Genomic DNA, 10,290 nt, shown 5'->3' on the forward strand with positions numbered 1-10,290 from the left:
GACAAAGTAATTGTACATGGATTCTGTCTTATTTATCTTAATGTTCTTTGGCTGAAATTTCAAAGTTAAGATATCAGCAAGGGGACTTCTGAGAATTATGTTATGGGTGATTGTCCTTCCACTGTAACTTTACCTTGTCCTCTTTCTTTGCACCCTTGTTCTCATAATGAAAAATAAAAATTAAAAAAAGGGGGGGGCAAAAATCAAACAAGCAAAAAACGGGAGGAGTCCTTCTATAGGCTATAAGTACTAATTTAAGAGAAAGGGAAAAAGGAAGAAAAACGTAACAACAATACAAAAAACAAATAAATGACATTGACCAAAAAAAAAAAAAAAAGAAATCAAATCTAAATACCCGAAAAGCACCACAGCAATAAAGACAACATCCAAACAATAACCATAATTCCAAAATAAAAACAAAACAAAGCAAAAAAAAGAGAAAAAACAAACAATAACAAAAATATAGTGCTTTTTTTTTTTTGTATAGGCACAGTCAATATTGGGGAGATTAGAAAGAGAATTCTCTTGGCCTAAGAGATACAGGTTTCCTCCGCCCTTGAAGCATACTGTCATGGGAATAACTACAGGCTTTGTACATGTTCTTTTACTCTCCCTTAGGTTTTTATTTAGAAAATGGTATATCTGTTTTATGATTTCATTTCATATGTTTGTTTGAATGTGTGTGTTTCTCATCACTCATATGCAGGCATGCTTTTAGCTTCTGCATATAACAAGGCTAGCATCTAAATTTTTTTATATATGGTCAAATAAAATTAGAGGTGAGCTCCATCAGGTATTGCCACATATTACTCCGAATAACCCAATTTCTGTGTGTATACATATATGTGTGTGTATGTTTAGTTATATGATAATACTAGCCATGCTCAGAGATGACTCTTACCTCTGATTCCAGATTTATTCTTGATGATGCTCTGAGAATTAATTGTTTGTGGTACCTGAAAGGTAACCTGGATAAGATCACTGTTTCTGCTGAAAATATCTCTCAGGTAGCATAGCTAACTCAATTTCAAGTTGCTATCAAACTAGATTTATTCTCTTTATGTTTTTTTATATTCAGTAAGTTTATTGGCCTTTCAATTTAGCTGCTAACCAACGATTTTAAAAGAGCATATTCTTTGAAAAAAGTCATAGTATACTTATATGTTTTGTATTAAATCTGTCCAGTACTTTAATAAATGGTCAAGAAATACATAGTGAGCAAGGAAAGCATCTTCAAACCTTTGGGAAGTATTGTCATTTAAATTATGTTATTCCTCATAAACCATGAACAGTATAAATGTTCCCATTTCCTTGTGCCTTCTTTTATTTCTTGAATCAGTGTTTTGTAGTTTACTTTTATAGATCTTTATTATATCTTTCATGTCTTTAGTTGACTTTGAGGTACTTGATTTTTCTGAGGCACAATTATGTATAGAATTTTTTATGTCTCTTCTTTTTATTATTTGTATATAGAAAAGCTAAGAAATTTTGCATATTAATTTTGTACCTGACACTTTTTAGAAGCTTTTGTTAGAGTATTTAGGATTTCCTAAATATAGTATTATGTATTCTACCAAAAGTGAGAGCTTGACTCTTTCTTATCTGGGTGGCCATGAATGGATAGATCACCCCTGAAATTCATTTAGAACAATAAAATCTACAAATAGCTAAAACAATCCATTGGAAAAGAAGATGAAAGGCATCACTTTTCCCAAATTTAAACTGTACCTACTGTAAAGTCATAGTCATTAGAGCAGTATGGCATTGAAATAAAGACAGATCTCTGAACAATAGAATGAACTTAAGTATTCTGAGACTGACACTTGGTATACAATTCAATTAGTCTTTGATAAATGGCCAAGAAATATATAGTTAGCATGCATCTTCAACAAGTTGTGCTGGGATTACTTATCAACTACATAAAAATAAATGAACTCACACCTCTCCTTAACACCATGCACAAAGGTTAAATCAAAATGGTTTAAAGACTGATATCAGTTCCGAAACACTAAAGTACACAGAGAACAACATAGACAGATCACTGCATATTTTGAAACTCAAGGCATTTTCGAGGAGGATACACCACTGGACACGCAAGTGGAAGCAAAGATAAATAAAAGGTACTACAACTACATGAACCTGATAAGCTTCTTCACTATAAAGGAAACAGTGACTAAGATACAAAAGCTACCCATAAAATATGAGAAACTATTCACCTAAAACTCATCAGTTAAGAAGTTAATATCTAAGATATATATGATACAGGTAGAACTTAGCAAGTAATAAAGCATCTAACCCTGTCTAAAAAAAGGGAAAACAAAATAAACAGACATTTCCTTAACAAAAAAATACAACTGACCAAAAGACACAAAAAATGTTACAAATAACTAATAATCTGGAAGATGCAAATGAAAACAACAACAAGATACTATCTCACACCACAGCGAATGGCTAAAATCACAAAGAACAAGATCAGTGCTGAAATGATGGGTGGAAAAAGCAATTCTCATTTATGGCTGCTGGAAATTTGGCTGGGAATTTAGACTAGTCCAACCTCTTTTGAAAAAAATATGGACATTCTGGGGCCGGGAAGGTGGCGCTAGAGGTAAGGTGTCTGCCTTACAAGCGCTAGCGTAGGATGGACCGCAGTTCGATCCCCCGGCGTCCCATATGGTCTCCCCAAGCCAGGGGCGATTTCTGAGCTCATAGCCAGGAGTAACCCCTGAGCGTCAAATGGGTGTGGCCCAAAAACCAAAAAAAAAAAATATATGGACATTCTTCAAAAAACTAAAAATTTGAGCTCCCCTATGACACAGCAATACCACTCTTAGAAATATAACCTAAGTACCAAAAAACATCAAGCAATAAAAGCCCTTTCCATTTTTAATTTTCTCATAGCACTATTTACAATAGCCAGTATCTGAAAACAACCTAAGTGCCCAATAACAGATGAGTGGCTAAAAAATGGTACATCTACTTAATGGAATAATATGTAGCTTTTAGGACTAATGAAGTCATGAAATTTGCTGAAACGTGGATTAATATGTATATTGTTAATCTGAAAGAAATGAGCCAGAGGAAGAGAGACAAAAAATAATAGCACTCATTTTGGAGATGTAAGAAAAATAAAAGAATATAGTAATAATATCTGAGACAATAAAGATGAGGGCCAAGAGAACAATTGATGGTATGAAGCTTTCCATAAAGAGTTGTGAGTATAGTCATAGTAAAGAAGGGTCCACTATGAAAATAATAGTTGCAACTGAGCACTCTAGATAAGAACTGTTTGCTAAAAGTGGATAAAGTGGCATGGTACCCCTTCATTAACAATAGTACAAACCACAGTGTCAAAAATGAAAGAAAGAGAGAAGAGAGAGACAGATAGGAGAAGGTGGAAAGGAGGAAAACTAGAGACACTGATGGCTGGAAAAGTGCACTAGTGAAGGGTAGTGTACATTTTATGACAAACTTAAATGCAAACAGCTCTGTAAACAAGGGGCTAAAAAGAGTAATTATTTAAAAATAAGAAAAAAAGTTCAAAATGTTTCTAAAATCAAAAGCTTCTCAGTAATATCTTCATACTTGTCTCCCTCTATCATATCAAGTAAATTATATAAGCACTGTAGATACAAAGATGAATACAATTATTATATGAGAAGATAGTGACATTTTATTTTAAATATAAAACATTTACTTTTAGAGGATATGCATTCAATATTAAAAACCAAATTCATTTCAAATATGTTCTCATCAAATAAATTCATATTAGAAGCAAGATAATTTAAATTTATATAAAATATGTATATGTGAAAACAGAACATGCAAGTTAAATTAACTAAATATGAAGCAGCAATACAAAGTGCCATCTACCTGGTATTCTTATAACTAGCTATTAGCTTCTAGGGACATAAAAATGTCACCTTTCAATAATTTCAATGAATTTATGGTTTTTAGGCTATTCTCATGCTTCAATTACTTTTAAATATGCTAATTAGAAAGTAGAGAGATATTAGGATAGGTGTGACAAATATTTAATTTAATATGAATATATATTATTTAACATTAATTAATTTATTCTAATGTCTCCCTTTAGAGAAACATAGATACCATAAACCCACACATTACGTAAAAAAATCATCATAGTTACTTGTAATTTCTCTTGTTTATACTTAATTTTTGACTAACCGAAGAATGAATATTTGCAGAACTACTTTTATCATCTATAGTACATTCCGAAATTACCTGCTCTTTAAGCTAAAATAACTGAATATAAAGACCATATTTAAAATGAATCACAAATTCTATTTTGTACTTTTTTAACAGTTCTACTTTAAAACACAAGCTCATTTTTTATTCTTTGGAAAATTATTTACATTTTAAAGATGAAAGTTTTCAAAGAGCACTGTGATCTTGGAAAGCATACAATTACTTGTTTGTAGTGTGATAGTTTTCTTAGGGATCCATTTTGGTCTCTTATTTTTCTTTTACTGTTTCTCATATTACTATGTATTAGGTGCTGACATTTGTTTTTGAGGTTCATAAGTTAAACAAGCCTGAAAAATGACTTCAAAGTGTAGCAAAATCTTATGAAAATATCATATTATATAAAATACAAATGTCCCAAAACCTAATGTTTTTTATAAAGGAAAAAGTAATTGCACTTGAGTTGAGAGAAGAGGATTCAGGACCCAATTCTGCAAATTACCTATGGAAATATGGCTATGCATTCATGTCTGTAGAAAAGATACTAGCCATTAGCCAATTCACTGATCCAATCCATGACACTAATGCCCACATTAGATGGTTTTATTCCCCATTAAGTTAGAACTGTGATTTCGTTCAGCAGTAAAATACATTAAGCTCAACAGATTACACTGCAATTATAAGAGCAAGTAATGACTAGCAAACTTTTCCAGAAATCACATCTCAAACTTGTGTGCTTATACAAAATATATGTATATGACCTGATATCGACTAAAATTAGCAATAATTTATGATCAAAAAAAAAGAAAAAGTTGAGAAAGATATTTGTATATGTATTTATATATTTGTATATGTGTTTATTTAAAATGGTAACTATTGTAGTCTGAGCGATAGCAGAATTGGTAGAGCATTTGCATTATACATGGTCAACCCGGATTTGATCCCTGGTATCCCATAGTCATTTGACCCTGGCAGTAGTAACTTCTGAGGCAGAACCAGAAGTAACCCAGGAGTAAATATAAATATGAAAGTAATTCTCAAAAACTACCAAATATACACTGCTTTCATAGCAGATATTAATAAATTTATTAAATTTAAGTAATTGCTTGCCCATTTTCTATAACTTTTGGCCACCGTAACTTTGATTATGACTCCATTTTGGAATTGGCATTAAAAGTATCTAATATTTATTTGGGATTCTCCAAAAAAACAAAGAATAATTAGGATAGTTCAAACAATCGTAAATCAACACCATGAGGGAACAGCTGTCATTGGGCTGTTGTAATATACAGTATAAATTCCATATAAAATTTGTATTAATTTGATTCCCTTCAATAACTATACTGCAAACTAGAGTGTGTTTAAAAGTAAGAAACTAAACTTCTTGCCTGTAGGAGGCTGTGGTAGCTGAGAAAGAGGAAAACAAAGGGTAGAAGGGCTAGCAACAGGACTGTTTCCAAATGAATTCAATAAAAGTCATAGAAAATAAAATGTAAAATATCTCATTTTCAGGTTTACTTTTCATAATAGCTTTATACATTGAACTTTGTGGAAACTGAATAAATTAACACACACTGAAAGTGAAAGAAAATTGATTTTTTGCTAAAATTCAAAACCAATTTTACTTTACAGGGGAGTGCAGTTAGGGCAGAAAAGTACCACTATGATAATGATAGTTGGAAATGATTACTCTGGACAACAACCAGGGGCTGAGAGGACATAAAGTGATAGGCATGATAACCCTCAGTAACAATATTTCAAACTACAGTGTTTAAAAGGGAGATAGAAAAGGCTATAGCCTAGATTGCTAGTACTGCTGTACTGGCATTTGCTGGACAATACCTGCACCATCCAGGTATCTCATCCTAGGGCTGGACTTGACTGCCAGAGCAGAATCTCAATGCCCCAAAATCCCCACACTACCTGTGCTATAGCTTTCTTTCAGGACTTTAAACACAAAACTCACGGATACTGATATCCCTCTGTCCTGTTATCCCCAAACCACACAAATATATTTCAATTTATATTGTCTATCCAGGGGTTGGACCCTAGCAAGTTTTCCTCTCTGAAAATTTATGACCTCATCGCTCAATTGATCAAATAGAATAACTAATTGTAAGTTGTTTTTTATAACATACTCAAATAACCTTGTATGGTTAGAAATATAACCTGAAAGACAGATGCATCAATAGTCAACTTTGGTATAATCAATACAATAGATTACATTCTTTCATAATGGGGAGCCTGATACTATACCATTTACCCTTACCCAAAAAAGCAAAAACAAAAGAAAAAAACTATAAAGGTCAATTAGAATAGGGAGAGAAACCTAGGTATATCTCCAAAGATATCAAAAATATTGAGCTTGTTTTTTGAGGACCTAAAATCAACACTTAAAGCTTTAGCAACAGAAACTAAGGAGGCATTAACCAGTGAAGTTTAGCAATCAATAGATTAGCAGCTCAACCAACTCACAGAATTCTTTCAGAAGATGAGCAAATCCATACAAATGGAATTGAAGAAAATAAAGAATATGTTAGCAAGCCATGTTAGAGGCAGAATTGAACAGGTGGAAAACAATATAGACAAACTTGAAGACAAGTTACAGTCCTACATTGGTAAAGAACTCAAAAAAGCAAAGAGAGACAAAATGATGGAAGAGAAAAATAATCTCTGAATTTTAAGAATATCAGAATGTGAAAAAATGGGGAAAGGTAAAGAAAAAGTGGTGGGAGATACATTAGCAGAGAACTTCTGTACTCTCTGGAGTCAGCTGCACAAGTATAAGAGGTGAAAAGACTGCCAAATAAAATAGACACAAACAGAACAACACAAAGACATATAGTAATCAAAATAAGAAAAAAATAAGAGGAGAAATGGACTTTTTAAAGCAGCAATGGAGAAGAAAAACAAATATAAAAGAAAGAACAGAGAATCACACCAGATCTCTCATACAAAAGTTCCCAATCATGTAAGAAGTAAAATAACATATTCAAATTTCTGAATAAAAGAAATTCACAACCTAGAGTTTACCTATTATTTATATGGAAGGGAAGGAGGGAGGAATAAAAACATTCTCAGACAATAAATAACTCACAACATTTGCAATAACAGAACCAAACCTAAATGAACTACTTCAAGGTCTTTTATATAAGCCAAATAACCAATTTTAACAGCAACAACCCTACACAATACAATTGCATAAGAGCCCTTTCTGTTAATGGTTTTCTTGAATATAAAGGGACTAGACTGATCCTTCAAAAAGGCACAAGTAGAGGATTAGATTAAGGAACAAATCCAACCATTTGCTGCTTTTAGGAAACAAACCTAAAATATCAGGATAGACATGGATTTAGAGTAAAAGAATAGGAAAATTTATACCAGGTAAAAGGTAAAAAGCTAGGATAGCTCTATTTATATCAGATCAAGTTACACTCAACATCAAGAAAATACTGAGACAATTAGACATTATTTATTAATGAGAGAAACAATAAATGAAGATTTACTAATTCTAATCAATATATATGCACCAAATTTAGGGGCAGCAAATGTAAATATTTTACTCACAAAGGTAGAGAAACACAAGGAAATACATACAATAGTAGCTGAAGATTTCAACACACCTCACTCAGCACTGAATAGATCCAACTATAAATTATATAAATTACATTTATATGTTATATAAATTACAATTAGCCAGACATCAGTAAGATCATAAAAGCCCTAAATGAGAAACTAAAGATTCTGAGACTGGAGAGTTACAAAAAACTGAATATATATTTTTTTTCTAGTGGACATGTAGCGTTCTCTAGGATAGATGACATTTTAGGACATAAGTCTAATTTTAAAAAATTTGCAAACATCGGAATCATACCAGGCATTCTATCAGAACACAATGCCAAAGAGATAGAGACTGATTATTAAATAGAAGATGTGGAGAAAATCTAATATATAGAGAATAAAAAACATGTGCTGCATAACAGCAAGATTAAAGAGAAAATCAAGGAAGAAATAAAGTGATTCCTTAAGATAAATTATAATGAAGAAACAAATTACCAAAATCTATGGGACAGGGGCCAAAATGGTGGTACAAGTGGTAGGGCATTTGCCTTGTTACTTGCAACCTAGGACAGAACACAGTTTGATCCCTGGTGTCCCATATGGTCCAAGTCAGGAGCGATTTTTGAGCACATAGCCAGGATTAACCCCATGTGTGGCCCAAAAAACAAACAAACAAACAAAATCTATGGAACACAGTAAAAAAATAAATAGGGGGAAACTCATATCAAAACAGTCCTACAAAAGAAAAGATATAAAAGATAAAATCAACAACCTAAAGGTACACCTTAAATATCTGTAAACCCAACAACAAAGAAACCCAAAGACAAGTAGAAGAAAGGAAATAATAGTAAACAGAGCAGAAATCAATGGTATAGAAATGAGGAAACAGTACAAAGAATCAATGAAATAAGGAGCTTTTATTTGAAGAATAAACCAGATCATCTCCTATCAGAAATGAGAGGGGAGAAATTACAACAGAGCCCCTGAAGTCTAAAAGAAATGAATGCATATTATGATCAACTTTACACCAACAAGCTAGAGAATCTAGAAATGGACATATTTCTGGAAACATAGAACTCCCAAAACTGAATGAGGAGGAAGCAGATAGCTTAAACAGACCAATGACAAGTAAAGTTGAAACAGCAATTAAGAATCTGCCCAAAAATAGAAGTCCAAAATTAGAATGGTTTGTAGGTGATTTTGAACAAACATTAGAGAAGAATAACTACCATTGAACCTTAAATTCTTCCAAAATATTGAAGAGATAGTAATCCTCCCTAATAGCTTCCATGAAGATAGTATTACACTGAATCCTAAAGCTTACAGAGTTATTACTGAGAAAGAAAGCTATAGATCAATCTCACTAAGGAATAATGACGCAAAAATCCTTAATGAAAATCTTAGAAAACTGAATCCAACAGTGCATCAAAGACATTATACATCATGACCAACTGAGTTTTATACTGGAAATACTAGGATGGTTTAATATATGCACATAAATCAACATCAAACACCATTATCAATTAAAGAAAAGAAAAAAACATGTATCATGTATTTCTTTTTTTTTCTTTCTTTCTTTCTTTCTTTCTTTCTTTCTTTCTTTCTTTCTTTCTTTCTTTCTTTCTTTCTTTCTTTCTTTCTTTCTTTCTTTCTTTCTTTCTTTCTTTCTTTCTTTCTTTCTTTCTTTTTTTCTTTCTTTCTTTCTTTCTTTCTTTCTTTCTTTCATTCTTTTTTTTTTTTTTTTTTTTTTGTGGTTTTTGGGTCACACCCGGCAGTGCTCAGGGATTATTCCTGGCTCCAGGCTCAGAAATCGCTCCTGGCAGGCTTGGGGGACCATATGGGATGCCGGGATTTGAACCGATGACCTCCTGCATGAAAGGCAAACGCCTTACCTCCATGCTATCTCTCCGGCCTGTATCATGTATTTCAATGCAGAGAATGCGTATGACATAATCCAAAGCACCAAAATTAGGTGTTGAAGGAACTTAACTCATAATAGAAAAAACTACTTATAAAAATGCCATAGCTGGGGCCGGAGAGATAGCATGGATGCAGGGTGTTTGCCATGCATACACATTGCATACAGAAGGAAGGTGTGTTCGAATCCCGGCATCCCATATGGTCCCCCGAGCCTGCCAGGAGTGATTTCTGAGCGTAGAGCTAGGAGTAACCCCTGAGCGCGGCCAGGTGTGACGCAAAAAAAAGAAAAAAAAAGAAAAGAAAATGCCATGGCCAACATTATTTTTAATGAAGAAAAATTGAAAGCATTCCAACTGAGGTCAGGCACAAGGCAATGATGATGCCCATTGTCTCTACTGTGATTCAACATAGTATTATCAGTTCTAGCCCAGTGCAATAATTTTCTAAGTGGTTTAGAATATTGTAAGGGAAGCAGAAAGGAAAAAATACATAATTCAGGTTGCGGAGTGGGTTTCAGAGAATGCAGCTCATGATGTTAGCTATTCTTTAGGTACAGAGTATAACTTATACAAGAAAAAATAGTTTAAGAACTAAAGTAAGTAGACC

This window comes from Suncus etruscus, chromosome 5 (genome assembly GCF_024139225.1).
Source record: "Suncus etruscus isolate mSunEtr1 chromosome 5, mSunEtr1.pri.cur, whole genome shotgun sequence".
Taxonomy (NCBI): domain Eukaryota; kingdom Metazoa; phylum Chordata; class Mammalia; order Eulipotyphla; family Soricidae; genus Suncus; species Suncus etruscus.